The 22,731-nt window shown below is 37.6% G+C and overlaps 1 protein-coding gene across 1 annotated transcript in view; it reads left to right on the forward strand.

Moving 5' to 3' along the window:
- The window catches only part of ZNF608 (zinc finger protein 608), an 89,146-nt gene that overhangs the window by 1,861 nt on the left and 64,554 nt on the right, over nt 1-22,731 (forward strand). The window lies entirely within an intron of this gene.

Genomic DNA, 22,731 nt, shown 5'->3' on the forward strand with positions numbered 1-22,731 from the left:
CTTCAGGAACAGTGGAGGGAGAGCTTGGATTTTGTTAACTACTGGTTCAAGGAAGTTCTGGTGTCTACACCAATTGATCTGTCCATAGGGCAGAAGGTGTCTTCTAGGGGACCTGGGGCAGAGAGTTGGCCCAGCATTATGAGTCCAGTGAATTCTACAGGTTGTTAAACAAAGATAATGTGGTTTGCCTGTACAATAAAGCAAGCCAGCACTTTCCAAATGAACAATCTCAAGGTGTTAGATTTTTGACTTTATTGTCATCTGGCTGTCTTAAATTGCTTGCTTTTACAGCTTCCCTGAGTAAATCTTTAGCAATGGGAAGACTTTTGGGTTGGTATTAACTCTATGGCCTGAAAGTGTCTGGGAGGGCTGGAGATCTCAGAGGAAAGTTGTGTTTTTTCAAACCACTACTGGTTCTCTTGTATTTTGGTCATGTTGGAGTTTTTGTAGTATTTAATTCAAATGGAGGATTAGGTTTGTGTGCTTGTGAAACTAGAAGATAATTTCAAGGTCTTCTGTTCAGCACAAGGAACAAATTAATTTTTATATTGTGTGTATATTACTGCTTTTAAGTCAGCATATCTAGGATGAATTTAAATGGGCCTTGTGACCTTTTCTAAATGCAGATGAGAAAACCAGATTGACGCAATTCGTGTGTATATATTTGCGCTTTGTTTTATGAAAGTTCTGTTTGTGGTGGAAAGGTGTCCTAAAATCTCGTGGTCTCTTTATTAACTTAGTACAGTAGGCATTTACTTCTGTTGCAAATAGTCTTCAAATTGCAGTTCTCTAATCTGTTTTAACTATCTAGATAAATTGCTCTAATCCGGTCTTCACAATGGCTATGGTTAAAGAGTCAGAGCCATTTGATTGGATTCAGTGGCTGCCTGGAATGTGGGAGGTACTGCCCTTTTGCAACCCCCTTAGCCTTTTAATCTCTCAGCCAAATGTTCACATTCAACAATTTTGTTTAGCTGGCAATCTGAACATTTCAGTATCTCAAAGGCTGCTGTCATGGCAACAGAGATTAGAGGGTAGTGTGGTTTTTCCCGTTTTTGTGTTCTTTTCACTCTCTAGTCACACAGGAAATTGTATGAAGAATCCATATACATGCGAGTAACCTTAAGTGCAATGTGAATTGGATAGCATGCAAATTCAGATAAAACACGTATGGAGCGTTTCAGAGCGAGTGCTACACTTTATGTTATAGTTGCTCCAGGAGTAGGTTTGGAGCTTGCATTTCCAGCGTCAGCCACTGCTGCTGGCACACACCGACTTTAATAGAGGCTTCGCACATTAGAGTCGCGCAGTGTTGGCCTTTGTCTGGCATAATGGTGTGCTTGCTCGTCGTGTTAAATAACATCCCTTACTGTTTCTCTTCGTAAAGAATGTTCTGGTTAAGGCATACAATAATAATAAAGCTCGTTGCTGACAATGGTTGCAACCTTAAACCCAGCCTGTATCAGTATTTTTGAAATTTAGTGTTTGTTGTTGTGGCTTTATTCCCCATCAGTTTAATAATAATAAGAAAGACTGTTTTTTTTTTTTTTTTTAATGGGATTTAGATTCCTTAAGTGTTCTTGTTTTGACTGCTTATACACTAGAAAACATACACTGTACTTGCATAAAAGCATCTTGTGTCTGTGGAAAACCAGTTGATTTTAAGTCTGCATGTTAAAGTCAATTTCCAGTTACCTTAATGTTGCGGAAAACGTGTCATGAATTCGGATGTTTCATTTTAGATACAAATGAGTTCATGCTTGCCGATTCAAAATCTACAGTGTTTGTGTGTGGTGTGGGTTACAATACTGCATTTGTTTACTATTTGTGAAAAGCTTGGAGCAGATTCCCAGGAGTTGTAGGCACTGTTTAGCTTTCAGAACATGCTTCAATGTCTATTTTTGGTCTGTTTATTCTGTTTCCTTGCTGCAGAAAGTCATGTAAAACATGATAAATTAGATCTTATGAAGCCTAATTAAATCAATGAATGTGTTTTGCTGGCTCTTTTATGCAGAAACCACAAGTATGTTGTAAAAGTCACCCCTCCCCTAATATGTGGATAAAGTCAAAGTATGCTGTAATTCCAAGATGTTTGAGCTATATTCATGCAGCCCGTTTTGTGGTTAAGCCACCAGTGACATGTCTGAATAAATAGCTTTGACAGGTAGGCTAACCATTCCTAAGATTTTTTGGTGTCAAAACCTGTCTCCATTTTCCATTTCTCATCGGTACCATTTTTAGCACAGTTACTGACTGTTTGTCAGCATGAACTCTTAATCTATTTTAGCTAAGGGCTTCTTTTTTTTTTTTTCTTCCTTTTTTTCTTCGTATTTTTAACAGCTGTTACATTGAAAACTGTCAGAGTAGCTACAAGAATTTGCTTTGTGTATTGCAGGGACATCTTGGGATTCAAACAGCCACAATTTGCTCTGAGATATGGGACAATTGTGTTTGGCATGTGAAAGTGAAAATCAGTACAGAAGACACAAAGCTATAATCAGAGGCGTCTTGTTGCAGTTCTAAGTAAATCAGTCTAGGGATACTCCAGGATTAAATTTTTCTCTCGTATTAGCTTTTTGCTTGCATTTCACATCTGAAAGTTGTCCTCAGCAAATTAATGTATTGGCTGGTAATGTTTATTTTACTTGTACTTGTCTTAAACGATGAGCTGGAGAGTGTCTTGCACTTTGTCAGGAAACTCTGCTTTTACCTATTGATGTAAAATCATTTAAGTACATGCTTTGATTAACGATGTTACGGAGATATGCTTTTCATGTACTTTTCTTGCGGCCTTGTGTGTAGTTTATTCACTGTGAAATAAAAGGGCAGGGAGGTCACTTGCTGTAATTAAAGAACAAAGTCTATTGTTGTTAGACAGCAAACTGTTTTGAAAGCTACATAAGGGATTTAGCTGTTAAAAACATTGATAACTGTGGGTGTCTCACAATAAGCACAGTTCAAGGTTCTTAAAGTTCTGTAGTGCTGTCTAGTAGTGTGACGGTGCTTTTTGAGCTGGGTGAAGAGGTGTTGCCCTTTGGCCAAGGAAAGCCGTTCTGTGTGAACCTGCTGACCTCTGCCAATATGTATGGCCAGATCTGCTATTGAATTTCTGTGCAAAGCAGGAGTTAGCATAGCAGAATGGAGGCTGGTGTAGGACACTTTTAAAATAAAGTAGGGAAGCTGATAACCTTACTTGGAGCTACTGGAAAAATACTTCACTTTGGGTGCTGGTAATTTTACAATTTTAATAACTTCATAAATACTCAGTAAAAAGGAAAGTCCTGATTGTCGAGATGTCATGAGGTTAACCATGTTCTCCATGTTAAAAGGCTTTCCTGCAAGACTGTTTTAATTATAGCTATATAAAGACTTGTTTTTCCAAAGTAGCATTTTATAGTCCAATAAATGAAATGTATGTTAAAAGTGCTAAGCAAAATCTCCTGTAACCATAGAGGTGTTCAATAACCAGATTCAAGTAACATGGAAAGTACCATCTGTTCCTAGTTTTCAGCTTAAAACCATGAATTGAATAGCTGAGACTTTTTTTTAAAAAATTATTTATTGTTATTATCATTATTTTTAAAAGTTCACCTGGTACTTTATAGAACCTTTCTGAAATGCAATAATACAGGAGAGACCGTGAAAACACATGTTCATACATACAGTTAACCAGTTCCACTTTCATTTAAAGAGATTTCCAGAAGCTCAGTCATTGAAGAATTTATAATAGTGAATCACCTCCTGCAGGCAAACACAATAAAGGTCAGTTCTTCAAAGGTCTTAGTATTTAGGCAGAACCTGAATCATTCTGTCAATTTTTCCGTATGATGTAAAAGGGAGGAAAATAAATTAAAAAAACAAAACAAAACAAAACAAAAACTCTCAAAGGATAACTTTATCAAACTCATATCAATCACCTAATTGCGTATGATAAAACCATTGACTAAAATTTTCCATGCAGAGATTTTTCAGCTCTTCAGAGAAGTGTTCTAGAACTGTTTATGGGGGGAAATTACTCTTTTAAAGATAACTTAAGTTCTGAACTGTTAAGCAATGAAATTCTTGGCTGCAGCCTACCAGCCCTGGATAAAACGCCATCCGGCCTTTGTTTGAGGTCTTTTACAGCTAATGACCGGTCTTGTGCCGCCCAGAGATAAATGACATTATCTCTGAGTAGTCTGACAGGAAACAGACATGTTAATGGTGAAGCTGCGGGGAGGATCTGCTGTAGCTCTGACAAAAGAGTAGAGCTTGGACCCCTGGTTGTAATCATTAACACATAATGCATTCCATCTTCTCTTACCAGAGCCTTGATAATTGGAAAGCTATTTTATCGACAACAGCGTAAATCATAAATCTGAAACTTGCAGTTTTGCTTGCACAGTGAAACTCCTGCTTTTTTTCTTCCCCATAAGAAATGAATGATGAAGTTTTTAAAAGGTGTAGTCTATAGGCTCTGCAATACTGAATATTTGTGGGAGATTCTCTGGCCTGCTTTCTGTTGATTGGACACATTCTTTGCATGTTGAATGCAGGTTGCGTCTTGGTCTGTTATCCATGCAGTTTGCATTTGTAAAAGTAGGCTAAAAGAGTAAAAAGAAAAAAACCTGTTTCTCCACATGTTACATGGTATTAAGCACATTTTACATGCATCATCAGGAATATGGTCTTAGAAGTACTAATACTAGTAATATGAGAAACACCACCTTAAAATCTATTTTAGATTAAAATAGATTTAGTCTGTATTTCCATCACCTATCCTTGTGATAGGGTTAGATTACTTCCACAGCAACTTGGGCAGTTTTGTGTCATTGCCACATGTTCTGTATTTCTCAGATACAGTACTCAGTTTTTGAATGTCACATCAGCTACATGTTACAGATTTGTTCCATGGTATACAATTGGGATTGCTGAACATAACCAGGTTGTAGAGTCTGCCTTGCTCTGGACTCAAACACTTTGTGCAGGTGATCTAACAAGGAGGTTCTTCTTTATATAATATGTTTAGCAGTGTATCAGCATTGTATTATACTTGTATAATGTTCTAGCATAGATGGTGATACATCACTGCATTTCATGAAAGGGTGGAGGGTTTATCAGTTTTCTTAATTATGATTTATTTCTTGAAACAGAAATACAATCCCCCGTGAGTCCATAGAGTCACATGTATAGATCTATGCATGCAGTGACTTCAGCTGAAGGGCTGAACATAGATTTGCTAAAAACTAGTGTTTTTTTCCGTGTGTTTACATGTCAAGGAGTTATTTTTATTTCTTAATAATAGTAACAGAAAACATAGTATCTTTTAAAAAAATTTGGCCTATATATATATAACATTCCATGTTAGGTGAAAGACAGCAAAATGGTGTTCTGTGAAAATTTTACAAAATACATACAGTACATAATTACAAAAAGTAAATAGCTCTGTAAAATTTAGAAAGATTTTTTATTTTTTTCCCTTCAATTTGCACCAGTGTTTCTGCTCACTGGAACTCTTTTGTGTTGCAGCATTTTGCCTAAGTAAATAATAATGCAAACTGTCATTTAAAAAAATTGCTTAAAATATGTTTGAAGCTAGATAATTTTGGTGAAGATTACAAATTTTCATAGCAGGGCTTGGGGAGGGGCATAAAATGAGATTTTAAATGTTAAGATTTAAAAAAAATATTCTTAAATTCTTGAATTAAACCCACTATTTACTACAGATTATGAGTAGCCACCTGGGCAAATATGAAGATGAGACTAGGACATTTGGTTGTGCTGTAGCCAGGGTTTCAGTAAGCACTCCTATTGCATGTTTTGTTTTTATTTCGACTAAATGGTCTTGGCAATGGGAACAAAGCCTTTACATTTGAATGAAAGGTTTTAAAACCATTTGCAAGCAAGTTGTGATTTCTCCCCCCTTTTTTGAAAAAGATGAGAGAAAATTCAAGGGTGTGGGAATAGGTAGTTTCCTCTGATTTGCATGTGCACGATTCCTCTGTTTCCTCTGATTCCCTTGTTTACATGTACTTGTGCACATACATACTATATAGGGTATGTTGCATGCCAATGAAGTAGGTTTGATGATTGCACATAGAGTGTTTTCCAGCTCTAGGATAGCTGTCGTGTTGATTAAATTTTCTTAAACCAACACTGCAAATAAAAAAAGTTGTTGGGATAGAAGTTTATATAGCATGCCTATTTTCCCTGTAAGTTGGCAAGTACTACTAAATCTCAAAGGATAAATGTTTCTAGCATCTACCTGTAACATTCACTGAGGCTATTCAGATCAAAGCCACTGGGAATTAAATGTGAAGTTTGGAGTGAAGGCATGCTACACTGAATTATATGTCCTTTGTGATAAATATTCCTGAACCATTTTATCAATCTTCAGAAAAACAATACAAAACAAAACAAAAAAAAAAAAATCAACAACTAAATACCAAACATTCGGTTCCCTTATTATCTCCCATCTTCTTCTCCCAGTTCTTGAGTCTTCCTAGCCTAAACCATATTCCTGGGCACAGGCCCAGTTAGGCCTAGGTTTTTCTGTCTCCTGAGAATCTCCACCAACAATAAATAAGAAAAATGCCTTCATGGGCATGCTTAAAGCATATGTCAATAGAGTGGCATGTGAATGAAGTCTTTGCAGTCAAAAGAGTAAACTAAAATCTCTTGATGGTGGTTACGTGGTGTTTCCAAAACACTAGTATTACAGTTGTTGAATTGTCTTGTCATGTTACCCAAGAAGTAGATGGCATTATGCCACTGAAGGGTATTTTTACTTAAAGAAACATTAGATGGTTTTATATGTTTTCTTTTCCTCTTTTTTCCCTGATGGCTTCTTTTTATTGAAAAGTAGCATGAGGAGACCTGGTAGCAATTTTATTGCTTTCCCATAACAGTTTGAAATAATAGCTTGGTCTTTGTTTGCCAGTCAAGATTCTACCAGTCAGTTTGATTCCCTTTTTATCATGTGACAGTGGAATATAAAAGTATATGTTTGTAGTTTGCCTTCAGAAACTGGCTCTTTTTTTTTTTTTCTTTCCCCATGCTTCAGTTGACAACAGAAGACTAAGCTTCAATTGGTCACAGTTTTGTAAACTGCTAGAGCTTGCTTTCTTCATTCTGATAAAAGAAAGCACCAAGTTTAGGCTCACTTTCCCAGGAAATTTCAAGACACATCTGGCCTCTTTAACTGTGTGCACTAGACAGTTTGATTTTGCACACATTTAGTCATTTGCATTAGCTGTTGAATTTATTCAGTGGTTTTGTTAAGTCTGCACACACCCTCCCCCAACTATACATCTACACAACTCAAATGCCACCTTTATTTCAGTCATACTGTGCTGAGCTCTGGTAGAAATATATCTGTCATAGGAGTAGTACCCTAAATGTCTGTTAAATAAACGTAGCTTTTATAGTTTTCACAGCTATCCTCAAACAGTAAGAAAAGTGAAAAGCAACTTGTAATCTCCTTTCTCATCGTGCGTGTACAGCCAGACCAAATTATTTTTGGATTTCCTGTCACCTCCTTGGCTGATTTCAGTGGATGGTTTATGTTAAAAGCAGCAATAATGTTTGAATTGGAAGGGTTTGGTCTTTGGGTTTCTATTCTTCGTGGAGAACTGTTTATTTGTGTGGTTTGCCACACTACATGGATAGTACTATCAAATCTGTGCTTTATTATAGGCTTGCAGTAGTAGAGTAATAGCAGTAATTACGTGTTTTGGGGTTTCAGGTTCTTGCCAATTCTTTTTTTGAGGGAGGGAAAGTAAACTGTGTAGATCCTGTGTATTTGTGACAAAAGGTAATAGTTAGAAGTAAATATAATTAAAAATAGACCTAATTATTCATTTGCATTTTCTTTTGCTGCTAGGAGTTTTAAATCTGATTTAGTAAATGTCCATGGACTTGTTTAGTTACCTTGCACTGACAAGAAGAATATGATATTGAACACATGTTTTACCGGTTAATTTTTGTCCTGAGTTTAATGTTAGGCAGTGTATCTGGAATTGCACCAAAGTTCTGGAAAGGAAAAATACTGCTGCAGTGTGAGAATAATGGAGGTTATTCCATAGCCCATGTTACTAAAAAACTGAATTCATGGTCATGCCCACCTCAGCCAGTAGTAAGGTACAGTGTCATGTAGTAGCGTTACTTGTTGCCATTAAGGAGAGGATTGTATACATGTACATGTATGAATGTGTATGTATATATGTGTGTATACACACAGAGAGAAGGAGCTGCTACTGTTTCATAAACACAATTGAGTTTTGGCTGATAGTCTGTATTTACATTTCATGTCCAGATCCTTTAACAATCTTTAATGTCATGCTGCACCAGATGCCAAGCACTGATGGAGAAAGCTAGCAATTGTTTCCATTACAGCATTGGTACATTAGCCTCTATGTTGTATTTTGATTTTTATACTCCACTCCAACCTTTCCTAATATCCTCTGAAAAGAATTTCTCCCCCTGCCTCTGGTTTATCTGTCTGTGTGTCTATTCTTGGCTTTAAAAATACAGGATTTGTTGTGCTTGTGGGTTTTTTTTGCTGTTTGTGGGTTTTTTGGTGTTGGTTTTTTGTTTGTTTATTTGGTTATTGTCTTAAGGGCTTAATGCTTTGCTGCTTGCTCACAGTGAGCAATAGCTTAGAGCCTTTTCTCAACTCAAGTAGCTCATTTCATTACATTCGTGTAAGCCTTACTTGAGATGAGTCCAGGTTACAAAACAGGGCCCAGTATGACCGATTTGATTATCCTTGTAACAGCCTGAGCCACTATATGATTTATGGCTTTTGCACACTGCCTGAATAGTGTTTTGTTCATTCTTACTCTTTTCTTCACCATCTCTCTGAAAATAATAGTTTCATGGCTGTGTGCTGTTATTGCTGAGATATGACTGAAAACTGCATTCAGTACAGTGAAGCACATTCATTTTCATCTAGTACCCGTTTATTGCCTTGAGCACTGTAAATCTGTCAGCTCTTCACGATGCTTTCACCTCTTTCTTCATTTGCTCCAGCTTCTAGTTTGACAATGTTCCCCTGAGGCAGAATTCTAATCTGCTTCCAATTAGTTGCAAAATGTGACTCAAATTTCCGCATTATGGCTGCTGTTTCACTTGCATGCACACATCTAGAAACAAATTAATGCTCTTGAATATTTATTTTTGAGCCTTCAGATTTACTCAGGGAGGAAAAGTTGCCAAGGATTTTCAAACTGCTTACAAGGTTTGCCTCAAAATGAAATATTTATTACAAACTTAAAATGCCTCTTACTGCTTAATTTTTACAAAAGGTTTTCAGCCACTTGGTAGTGATTGATGGTACGTTGCATATCGACAAATTCGAAAAATGAACAGTACTTAAAATTAAGGTTAAAATGTGATTGTTGTGCAAATTCAAGATACGAGGCATTTATTTTCTGCAGGGCTTATGTGACTTTTTTTTTTTTTTTTTTTTAAAACCTTTAACTGGTTTTTCAGTTCAAGCATACTTGACTGCCACTTGTTACCCGCAACTCCAGAAGTTGTTACTTGACAGAGGAGGGAGACTTAATAGGGCTAATTAAAAGCTGTTTGGGTGGATCCCTTCATATGTATTTGTGCTTGTGTGTATATGCATATACATGACTACGTGGGTGTACCTTTAAAATGTTTTATATAAACTGAGTTTTTAGGATTGCCCTTAGCACTCATACTCCTCTGAGCTGTTGTAGTAGGAATATGGCCTTTGCTGTTGTATTCCTTAGGGAGTAAATGACATTTTGAGTGGAGACAACAGAAATCTAGAGTAAAACATAGCAGAGGAGACTAGAATCTTAAACCCAAGTGGCAACCTGAACTTCAATCCATGGTCAGGCGAAACTGGATTAGAGGCTCTATGACAATTCTGGTTTATTGCCCATAGAATTCGATGCCTTATGTCTGTACTTGTCTGTACAGAGAAATACAGTGTATTTAATTTGACTGTACTAGTAGCTAAATTTATAGGTGCAAATCTTTAGTGGAGCTTAGCACCCTGAAGCCTGGCAGATTGATGTCAGTAGGCATAATAGACTTTAAATAGGCTTGCATCATTTCATTGCAAGTATATTGCTGAAGTTGATATTGCTAAGTACCTGTCATTTCTAAATTGATATTTACACCTGTAAATTTAGCTTTTCATTTACAATTATTCACTAATTTATAGATGCATTAGAAAAAAAAAATATTTCATTGTCTCTACAGTCCCTCACATGCAGTGTTTTGCTTCAGAACTTGTTTTCCACCAAGATCAAAAATGTGAAAATAGACATAAAGGAAAACTACTTTGATGTTTGTTTTTTTTTTTTTCCTTTTCTTTAGAATCATGAGTAACTCTTTAACTGCAGAGACAAGAAACTGAACATGTTACTTATTTCTCTGAAGGTTTCGCTGACTCTAGTAGACTCCTGTGATTCACAACATCGTTTTGTAAGGAAACAATATTTGCAAACACTGTGAAATGCTGCAGCAGCATGACATTTATTATCCTCATACACAGCATCGGAGTCTTTGAGGTTCAGCTTTGTAGCCATGGTGAATTGTAGTTCCTGTGATTGTCAGTTGTTGAGGAAAAAAAAATACAATTAAAATTGGAGTGAAATGCATGTATTTTTGTAGTTTAGAATAGCTGACTTAAAGACATCCAGGGTATTTCACCAGGCCAATACACAACCTTCCCCCCCAGCCCCCACCACCACCCACATACACACAGAGGCAGCCACACATTATTAATTTTTTTCAGGCAAAAGCCACAGTGTTTCAGAAGTATTAAATGCTTTTGTTGATAGCTTATAGTTTTATAAACTCTAAATGAGCTTACAGCCTTTTAACCAGCACTAAATAATAGAAGAACCTATGAGCCTTCACATTGGACAGCAGCCAAAGAGCCAAAGGGAAGGAAAAAAAAAATATAACTGAATGGTTTAATTGTAGAGCAAATAATTTGTTTACAGATTAAGACCTATTTGGTAGCCAAATCCTATGGACAAGGAGGTGAAAGAATGAGGCACTAAGGTAGAGGAAATGAGCTTTATATTTTGTGACTAAGTCGTGCTATTTTTGCCTCTCCTAAAAGCAGGGGAGGCGAGGAAAAAAAATGAATTGTTTAACTGCAAAGACTGTTCAGCAAAGTGTGCATATCAAGTAGGAACAAAAGGGTGGGAGAAGGGAAGTATTGGTGCACTTTACATGCTGACAAGAACCTGACAACTGGAGCTGCCTCCAGCTAAGGGGCACCAGTTCATGGCAAGAAGAACTGCCCTATTTTGTTTCCCATCTGAATAGGGTAGGGGAAAAATGCCATAGTTAATGCGAGCAAACATAATACATTTTCAGGAAACTCTCTCCCTGAGATGCAGTTTGGGTTGCTCACAAGATCTATTTTCCCCTCTTTTTTCCTCTTTGTCTTTTCCCCCCCCTCCCCTTTTTAAGAGCAAGTTTTATAAATGGGTCTTTGTTTCACTATCATAAGTAATTAGTTGACAGTTCAAATGGTTAGGAAGTGCTTGTGGTTCCTGCTTTATTGGTGTACAACATTTTTAAAGACCCACTTACAGGTGGCCTGTAAATTTGAAGATAGAATTTTCATGAGTCATTGGTTTAAAGATCAAAGTCACAAAGTGGATTAACCTCTACAATAAAGGTTGTTTAAGATTCTTCATTTGAACCTCCTCTTTTACAGTAGTGTACAGCCTTTCAAAACTTCTGAGTTGAATCTTTGTTGCTACAGTTATCCAACATCACTGCCATGAAAATCAATGTACAAAGTCTGAATAGAAGAAACGTGTATTAGGGGAAGAAAAATTAATGGAAAATATTTGTACAGAACATCCCTGCACCCAGTAGCTTGCTAAACAAAGCCTTCTTGGTCAATATGTAGCGACGTTTGTGTGAAAATTGGATTACGAACCTTCTGAAGAATATCCGAAGAATATATTTACCCTGCATTTAAATGGTTACAAATATTCCATTTTCCATTTTCAGTGGCCATAGTAACCTCACATGAGAAAGGGAGTATAAACATTGCTGAGTTTTGCAAGTTGTATCTGGTCATCTGAAGCCACTATGAAATGTGCTTTTAGTTTAATCCTCTTTAAATTATAATAAAATGGACATTGAGATACTTATCTCTTTCAGTAGTGTCAGAGTTACAAAAATAAAATCAGAGGATACAGGGAAAAAAGAACTTACCAGTTGTTCATATTTGGTATCTAGTACGGGAATAGGAAATGCTTTAGTATACATTATATTGTATAGTTTTCATAAGGGCACAGGAAGAGATTTAATGAGCTTCAGGTGTGGCAAGGCTATGTTTTGTTTCTTTTTATATTCCTTAATTGAAATTCACTGAAACTGTATAAAATACTACTCTCTGTTTATGTATAAATAAACATAAAAAGCCTTGCCTACACTATTAAGCTTACACTATTAAAACTACTGCTCTCTCAAACGGTAGTTTACTAAGTAGTAATCCTAACAACAGTATTCTTCTTGAGTGTTTTTGTCTTTTTCTGATGTATTTCTTTATCCAGAGAATGAGAGAGGTAGTACATGATGAAGTGCATGTTCCCAACTAACAGTTCACCTGTTGCATTTAAAGGCAGAATCTGGTTGCTTTAAAGTGGACAGCAAGTTCTCCATGGGACAACAATGTGCCCTTGTGGCCAAGAGAGCAAATGGTATCCTGGGATGCATCAAGAAAAGTGTGTCCAGCAGATCTGAAGGTTCTTCTCCCCCTCTGCTCTGCCATGGTGAGACCATGTCTGGAACACTGTGTCCAGTTTTGGGCTCCCCAGTTCAAGAGAGAGAGACCTGCTGGAGAGAATCCAATTGAGAGCCTGATTTAGGGGACTTGACCACCTCCCCTATGAAGAGAGACTGAGATCCCTGGGGCTGTTTAGTCTTGAGAAGACTGAGAGGGGGTCTCATCAATGTCTATAAATATCTGAGGGATGGAGATGTAAAGTGGTGGGGGCCAATCTCTTTTCAGTGGTGCACAGTAAGACAAGGAACAACGGGTACAAGCTTGAACATAGAAGATTTCACCTCATTGTGAGGAGAAACTTCTTTACAGTGAGAGTGACAGAGCATTGGAACGGGCTGCCCAGAGAGGTTGTGGAGTCTCCTTCTCTGGACGCCTTTAAAACCTGTCTGGATTCATTCCTGTGCGGACTACCCTAGATGATCCCGGTTTGGTAGGGGGGTTGGACCTGATGCTCTTTGGAGGTCCTTTCCAACCTCTAATGTACTGTGATACTGTAAATAGCAGCATTGCCACTAACACCTCTGGGAGCAGAATGCTGTCTTGGAAGTTGCTTTAAGCGTTTGATCTGTTACACGCATTCTAATGATATAGGTATTGGTGTACATTTATGTCTTTGTTTTCTCTCTTGGCAGTTAACCCAGTTTGTTATCTGATACCTATTTGGTAAAATGAGTACTGACTTACTTTAAGTGATTAAAAGCAGTCTTCCCCTAAAGAATTTCACATTATGTTCTCTTACTGTGGTTTAGTTCATATTGTACTTTAAAACTTGTGTCCTGTGACTGTCAGAGCTACAAAAACAGATTGTAATAGGAAATTTGCAGCAGGAAATTTTAAGGTGAAGCCTCCACATTGTGTTATTTGTCTGAATTTACTTTCAAGTATATAGTTTTATTGCTGCTTTGGATGGATACATGGATGATCTTCAGACTGCAGGTTAAAAATTACTGCATTGAAATAATGACAGTGTTGTGGAGTGTTTTTGGTGATTTTTTTTTTCTTTGGTGGATATGTGACTCTTAACTGTAAATAGCCAAAATCACTCCAGACTAGGTCTTCAATTTTTGATCAATGACATGAATTATGTAATAGTATATTAAGGCTCTTCTTTATCAGTGGTATGATATCTGAAAGCTGTAGAGTCTTAATGAACTTCTCTGTTTCCTTAGTAAAGAAAAAAACCCCAAAAATTAGCCAGTGTAATTGTGAATGCAGGTTCAAGGAAGTTTGCATTCTAAATAAAGAATTTAAGAAATTATTTCATCTCAAGGTTTTGGAAAATTGATACACACTTGGTCTGATTTTCACTGTGCTTGCTGTTATACTGAAAGCCAAAGGGCTGGTAAAATCTGAAAAAAAAAAAAAAGGAATTTTGGACATGATTTGAACTCATCAAGATAAAAACTCTGGTTAATATTTACAGTGGCGTAAGAACTCCTCTTTCTTATGTTTATACATTTTAAGTTATTTCAAGAAAAGCCATACAAAAATACCATGTTACTTTCAGAATTGCAGGGCAGGTGGGTGGTTTAGTTGATGCTAACAAATTTTCAGTGTCTTGAAGGAGACAAAATCTCAATAAGTTTAAATATAGAGGTCAGAGTATGGGGTTTTTTGGCCTATTTAGCCTGCATTTGTACAGCACTTTGATGTTTTTGGTCTGATCTTCCCTCTGGTGCACAAAGAAGGCACTGTGTTCACTTTGGTGAATGAAAACCAGCTCCACAGATGAGCATCACACCATTGTTCATTGTCATACTTCTATTATTTTCACTGTTTTGACAAAATGAAAACAAGCTCCACAGATGAGCATCACACCATTGTTCATTCTCATACTTCTATTATTTTCACTGTTTTGACTTGGAGAAGGTCATCTGATCTGGGAACTGAAAGTCAGTATTCCAGGTTTTCCAGGTAATTACACTAATTTTAGTCATTACTAAATTTTTAACGTATTCACCAAGAGACCAGGCTATAAGCAGGGAGGAAACGTTAGTTACTTGGCTGTTAATTGACTCTCTACTTTTAAATTACAACTTCATTTAAAAATAAACTCGTAGTCCACTTTAGAGTTGAATTACTGTGTTACTACAAGTCTTGTGTGCAGCGAAGAATTACTCTATGTTTAAGGATGCAGTTAGAGGAACCAGTACCTCCAAAACTGACTCTTGTTGGAACACTGAAGAAATTCTTTGATACCGTTATGGGCTTGCCATAAAATAGAAGTGGGTTATGGTAAATCACGTTTCTTGATTTCCAGACACAAAAGGTCACATTTTTGCTCAGAAGGATTTGTACAGTTGTGTTAAAGTGTCTGCCAAAGTCTTGGCTGTACTGTAGGCTTTGTATCTGGATGTGTGGTGTTGACATCGTATGTGTGAAACCTGTGTTGAGTAGAGCAGTGCCAGGACAAAACTGGTAGCCGAGCTAGAGCATGCCTTGGCCTGCAGGTATTGGTGGAATAGTTTTGTTAGATTTCTAAAAATGCAACTTGGAGCTGTAATCCCATGTGGGGTTCTAACCATCATACTATCAATACTTAGGGCTGATAACTACTTCCTTATTTTCCCTCCTTACTTTCTATGAAATGGGCCATCCCGTAGCCTTCAACTGTCAAACAAACAAAAAAGTTCAGGTGACTATGGTAGCATGCTTTTGCTAACCCAGTGTGGCTAAGATGAAAGGTGTTATGGGCAATATGGAGGGATAGGCAGTGATCTCCAGAGTAAGTGAGGTCAGGCTGGTGATAAATAGCTGGGTTTGACACCCATATCTCAGTTTATCTCAGTTGCACCTGTAACAAGATGTGTGACTCCAATCTAAATATATTTAGTTTATCTGGACATCTAGACTGGCGTTTGCAATCTCCTGGTTAACCAAAATAATTTATTTAAAAAATCTAACCAACCAATAAATAATAATAAAAAACAAATGAGAAATTAATACCAAAAGTCTTTTTACTTTATTATATCGCATTGCCTGCATTCATCATGAAGGCTATCACTACATACTCTTTCTCTTCCACATTTCCACGCACTCCCCATGTCACACACTTGCATTTGTGTGATACCAATTCCTTGCATTTTAACTTCACTTTGTAGTGCCTTTTTCATTTTGTTCCACCTAGTGCTGTTACTCCTGAACGCCACCTTGTTCTTTTGACAGACTGCATGTGTAGTCACATAACTGGTTCTCTGGTCTACACTGTCAGTTCCCCCTCTTGATTCTGTGACCTTACCAACCAGTTACAGAGGACAAAAAAGTGTTTCCAAATTGGTAGGAAATTAAGTTACGAAACTGCAAAAATGTACAGAAATCTTCAAGATAAGTTGTGTATCTGGAAGAACTCTCTCAGGTCTTCCCTTTTTAAAAAGTTTTCATTAACGGGTAGGGACAGTACCTGTAGAAACCCAGCTGCTGAAATCCTTGTCTTGTTTGTGGTCCTGTTTTTGAAGTCTCCATCTAGACCTTCCCTTTAGCAGTATATGAAACTTATCATCTGGCTGTGTAGTGGTCAGATGCTGTGGGACTAGCTAAGAAGCAGTGTAGCTTGGAAGAATACCATAGATAGCAAGAAGAACAGGGTTTTCAGGTATAATGGTTGGAGCTGAAACTCAGTCACTTTATATGAAGGAAGCTTACTTAGATAAGCTGAAGATCCACCCCAATGGGTAAAGGGCCAATGTCCTTGAGGGGAGGCTGTTGGCAGGCAAGAGGTTCAGCAAGATCTGTCTTCTGGTCATAATGAAGTATTTTAAATTTTCTTCTTTTTTTTGAAAAATACTTTTTTCTTGGCCTCTGTTTCCACACTTGCCATCAGACTCTGGAAAAGACCTTTTTTTTTTTTTTTTTTTTTTTAGCTGTTTCAATACAGGAACGGTCTTTATGGTACTCTTGAGTGCTAAACAGTCTTTTGGGGATCTTTCACTGGTCCACTTATTGCCCTGTGTACCCAGTGAAATAGTTAATTGTAACCTGTGAAAACAGGTTAAATATATGATTCCTTGTGCAGGTGATGGAATTTGATAGATTATTTGCTTATGTGCAAGTCTGTGCTGTTTAGGGAGTCAGGTAACTGTAGTAATGGCATGTTGTTCTCCATTTAATGCACATTAACTAGCTTCCTATAAGGCATCCCATTATGAGAAAACAAAAAAAGACACCTATTTGAAAAGAAAGAGGAAGCAAGAGACTGTAAACCCTCAGTGATGGAAGGACAGTCTCTTCACTGAGTGTCTGTGTTGTCCACTCAAGGTTGTGACACTGACTTCCACATTGTTGCTTCATTGTCATTCTGTGGCCCTAACCAGATATTACAACTGCTGTCTTCAATGCTTATAACACTAACTAATTACCAAATGGTTAGTTTTCCTTCAATACACCAACGTTTTCATATAGATACTTATGCTTGTAGTAATTTGAATGTTAGGATGTTTTCATCTCAGCAAGAGAAACCCAAGAAGCCTAAGAGATGTGTAGTGGCTGTTACAGTACTATAGACTGAAAGCAAACCACCACCCTTCCTGGTTACAGTTAATCACTGGTTGAACTCTTGATGACTTAAACTGGCACCAGCTCCACTTCTCCTTCTTTAAGCTTCCTCTTCCCAATTTGTGCATACAAGTATCACGGGAATTATCAGGGCTGTGAAGGCCTGGATTGAGTGACCTGGCCTGAGAAATGCTTTTCAGATAGTTGTAGAAAGAGACAGAAATATTCAGTGTATGAGACAAATGAACATATTAATGATGAGTTTCCAAACCGTATTAGGACATTAGGAAAATTTTTTTCACAGAAAGAGTGGGCAGTCATTGGAATGAGATGCCCAGGGAGGTGGTTGAGTCACCAATGCTGGATGTGTTTAAAGGTCATTTGGATGTGGTGCTACAGGGTATGGTTTAGAGGTGAACCTTGTGGAGCAGGGTTATGGGTTGGACTTGGTGATCCTGAGGGTCTTTTCCAATCTGAATGTTTCTGTGATTCTGTGAAAATATTTTGAGTGAGGCTGTAAATCTTCTGCATCTAGAAAGGGAAGGCTATTTTTGGTCTGTCAGCAAAGTCTGTGGCTGATTTAGTGAATATGAATGTTGGCTTTGATTATCAAACAGGTTAAAATGATGGTGAAAATGTTTCTTTCCAAGCTGTTAACTTTCTGAAAAGTCACTGTGCATCCGTTAATTAATGATGTTTATAGGATCAGCATATTATTTAATAGGCAAATTCCTTACATTAATTAAAATGTTGGAGTTATAATCTTAAAAGAGTTATCTGACTTCTTAAAAGAATGGCTTGTGTACTATGCTATACTACTGTTATAAAGAATTATAAATTAAAATCTAATAATGATTTTTTTTTATCTAATTAAGCTAAATGTGGAGATCTCTTCCCCATGTGTCGCTGCTGTTAAAATCAAAGCTGTTGACAATATTAAAATTTTAATACCTCCTCCTTCTCAGTCATCATTGCTGAATAAATTTGGGTTTGGCTGTAACTTTACAGATTAGCAGTTCCTCACTGCTCTTATTGCTCTCCAAAGCAACGGTAGCCTAAAATGGCTGCAGATTATTTTGTATGGCTGCTCTTGTGAAGCTGCAGCTGTGAATCTCAAAGAGGATGTAACCATGCAGAATCTCTCTTTTAGGTGGTCATTAGTGCTGCATAAGTACAAGTCTCTTTTTCTCAGATAGCATTTATTCTTCACGATTCTTCTACTAGTATGTGATGGCAATGCCATTTGCTAAGCATTGAAAAGCAATGAATGTTTTATTGAAGTACAGTATTCTGAACCAGTGCTTTTTTGAGCTGTTTAAGTGCTTAATTTTCGTTTGACTGCTCCTTTTCATGCAAATGTGAGTGTAGCAGAAAAAAACCAATACATCCTTCTTCCTTGTGCTGGTGTAATGTGTTGGACTAAGCTGAAGGCTTGTGTGTGGGAAACATAGCTTAATTTGTCAGACTTATCCCCTAGCATGCTGTCCTACTCCACTTTTAGTCAGCTTTCTTCATTTTATTTGGAACAAACACGTGTTTAAAAAAAGGAAAGGAAAAAAAAAAAAAAAGGAAAGCTTTCTGTGTGATACTCAGGAAGAAGCATGCCAAGAAACAGTCTCTTTCTTGACCCCAAACAGATGGAAGACCGAAGTCCAGATTCCTTTCAAATGAAGGAATTAGGTCTAAAATGTACGATTATTTCTTTCTTCTTCCAAGGATCTCAAAGTACTTGGAGGCATTATGAGTTCATTTCTGAAGGGCAAATTTTTCATGTGGTTAACACATACAACTATGATAAGAATTTTGAAGAGTCTAGCACTTACTTTTGCCATTTTGAGAATCTGAGGGAAGCCCACGCACCCAGTGTGCTTTGTTCTTTTGAACATCTGCCCTCTTGTTTTGATATGTGAGCTATTTTGAAAATCTGGCATCAGTTCTGGGTTTTAAATTCTAATTTAATATAGTACACAGTCTGGTGGTAGCCTTCACAATACCCAGAGGGAAGGAAAGGGGAGGAAACCCCCCAAGTTACTCCCATGTTATGGTCAGTGAAATTGAAATGGTGAGATCATAGAGTTATTGAAAACTGGCAATATATTTCTGTAATGAATAGCTCCATCAAAAGTGGCTTTTAGAGCTTAAATTCAGACCAAAATAATATATCTATGATCTCTACATTTCTAGAGTTTAGAGGCACAAAGCAAATTGTTTGCATTAGAGTGTGGAAATTAGCTGCATGGTGCCATAAGCACTGACTGTAACCATTCCTATGTTATCATCAGACCCTTCTAAACATGAATTTGGAATAGGAAATAATATTTACTTTTTTGGGGGCCGAACAACAGCTATTGTGTTCTTTCTATGGACCAGTAAACAAGTATTTCTCAATATTCAAGTGCCATGACACTAATTTTAATAAACCCGCATGGTGATTACTTTTTAATTATAAGCGGTATAGAAAGCAAGTGGTCACTTTGCAGTAGATCCTCAAGATAGTGCAGTTTAGGGTGACTTCTTTGCTGTGCAAGAGTGAGGAATTTTCTGTATCACGCCTAGTGAGATCAAAGAAGCTTGTGTTTACCTGATTTTTTTCACCACTTTTTCTATAGAAAAGCTAAGTTGCAGTGTAAGAATGTGTATTAAGTTCTTTGCTTACATTTGAAGATCCACCCACTCTATCTCAAATGGCTATGTATGCTTCTTCCAATGTTTTTGTGTGTTTGTTCCTTTTCGTCTTTCATTATCCTCAACACACAAGCAGCGTATCTTCAGATATCTTTGATTCAATGTGTTCTGCTTGGCCGTTAGTCATATTGATCCTCCAGTGATAAAGGAAGCTTCATTCTCAATGCAGTTTTAAAAGTACAGTATCATGGCCTGTCCAATAAACTGTTGACATGAAAGAGACTTTGCAAAAACATTTAATTTTGCAAAAATACAAACTTAGTTGTTTTTTACCTTTTGTATTTCAGATACAACAAGGAAAACTAAGTTGTTTTTAGTGCTCAAAACTAATCAAAGTCCAGAAACAAATAAAGTTACCAGAAAATTTAACTTCTTCATTTTTCAATAGCTTCATTTTTAATTTGTCAGTATCTCTGTAATGTAATTTAGCATTGGTACTGTTTTCTGTGTTTTCAGATAGAGTAGCTCCTTCAAAATTGAAAAATAAGTATGCCGTTAATCTCAGTATCTGACAGTAGTATTTTGACCTACTTTGTTTGCAAGTAGGCATTGAATATGCTGTTACATATTGAGAACTGTTGTCAGCTAGTGCACTTTTTACGTTTTATTGTAGTATGGTATTTTCTTTAAGTCATTTAAGAGTCCAGTAAGAAAGAAGAGAGAGGTAGTAAAGGTATAATAAACACCATTTTATTTTTTACAGCATGGTACATTATAGAACTATAAAATTGTGTGATTAGCTAATTCATTTACACTGTCTTAAAGCAAATAAGTGTTTCGAGCCTGATACATAGTGCTGAGAAAATTTTTAATAGTGGATTTATAAAGTAGGCGTGTTGCTTGGAGTAAAGCTTCACAGTCTCACAGTGTATCAGAGGTTGGAAGGGACCTCAAGAGACCATCAGGTCCAACCCTCCTGCCAAAGCAGGATCACTTAAGGTAGTCTGCCCAGGAATGCATCCAGGTGGGTTTTGAAAGTCTCTAGAGAAGGAGACTCCACAACCCCCCTGGGCAGCCTGTTCCAATGCTCTGTCACCCTCACTGTAAAGAAGTTTCTCCTCACAATGAGATGAAATCTTCTATGTGCTAGTTTGAAGCCTTTGTTCCTTGTCCTATCACTGTGTAACACTGAAAAGAGCCTGGCCCCCACCCCTTGTCACCCACCCCTCAGATATTTGTAGACATTGATCAGATCCCTTCTCAGTCTTCTCTTCTCAAGGCTAAACAGCCCCAGGGGTCTCAGTCTCTCTTCAAAGGGGAGATGCTCAAGTCCCCTAATCATCCTTGTGGCTCTCCGTTGGATTCTCTCCAGCAGATCTCTGTCTCTCTTGAACTGGGGAGCCCAAAACTGGACACAGTATTCTGAGCGTGGTCTCACCAGGGCAGAGCAGAGAGGTAGAAGAACTTCCCTAGACCTGCTGGACACACCTTTCTCGATGCACCCCAGGATCCCATTGGCTCTCTTGGCCACAAGAGCACATTGTTGTTCCATGGAGAACTTGCTGTCCACCAGCACTCCAAGGTCTTTCTCTGTGGATCTGCTTTCCAGCAGGGCAGCCCCTAACCTGTACTGGTGCCTGTTGTTATTCCTCCCCAGATGTAGGACCTTGCACTTGTCCTTATTAAACTTCATGAGGTTTGCCTGCACCCAGCTCTCCAGCCTGTCCAGGTCACGTTGGATGGCTGCACAGCCTGATAGGGTGTCAGCCAATCCCCCCAGTTTTGTATCATCAGGGAACTTGGTCAGGGTGCCCTCAATGCCCTCATCCAGGTCGTTGATAAAGATACTGAACAAAACTGGACCCAGTACCGATCCCTGGGGGACAGACTTGCCACAGGCCTTCAAGTTGACTCTGTGCCACTGATGACGACCTTCTGAAGTCTGTTGCGGAGCCAGTTTTCAATCCACCTCAATGAACAACCATCTATGCCACATTTCCTGAGCTTTTTCTAAGCTTCTGCTACTGTGCATTGCCAGGAGCTCCATGAGGGCTGTTCATCCAATTATTGTATTCAAATACATTCCATTTACAGGAATACAGCACTCCTATCTATATAATATAGACACCTCCTGAGAACTGTGCCATGGAGAACCTGTGGAGCATTTGTGGAGGATCACTACCAAAAATAAGTTGGTAGATGAGTCCTCCCACTTTATAAAATGGTTTCTTTTCACTTGCTGTTTTGTCCTGCGTTCATTGGTAGTGAGTTGGGAAGCATAGTAAGAGACAATCTAAGTGTTATAATGAGTCAGTTGACGTCACCAATTTTCTAATAGGATCCCTTGATGCAGGCATTGTGTTAGTTGTTTATGTTCTTAAGTACACATTTTCAATTATGATTTAAAAGATCTCTAATCACCTGGCATGAGATCTCAAAAGTTCACAGTCTCAGAGTACGCAAACTGCTCAGTACTTTCTGGAAGTATGGCTTTAACTTGGAAATTTAGAAAATCTTAACTTTGTTTTGAATGCAACCTAAAAATAGGTAAATTGTGTGTCTTTAATTTGCTAAATACTGGGAAGCAGTTTAACTCATGTCACTTGATGCATTAAGTCCAACATCTGGTGTTAGTCTGTATTAGTTCACTCAGTTTTGAAAACTATGTTAGAAAGTGCTTGGAAGGCAAATTTCTTGCCCCAGCCATCTGAGCATGGCCTATTAATTATTTTAAGTTTTTCCTCAATCATTTTTTTCTCCTCCACCTATTATCAGCTGCACAATGTTGAATCACTTTCTTATTTTATGATGCTCTTATGAAGTTACTGCTTTGGAAGACA

This window comes from Indicator indicator, chromosome Z (genome assembly GCF_027791375.1).
Source record: "Indicator indicator isolate 239-I01 chromosome Z, UM_Iind_1.1, whole genome shotgun sequence".
NCBI classification, from domain to species: Eukaryota; Metazoa; Chordata; class Aves; order Piciformes; family Indicatoridae; genus Indicator; species Indicator indicator.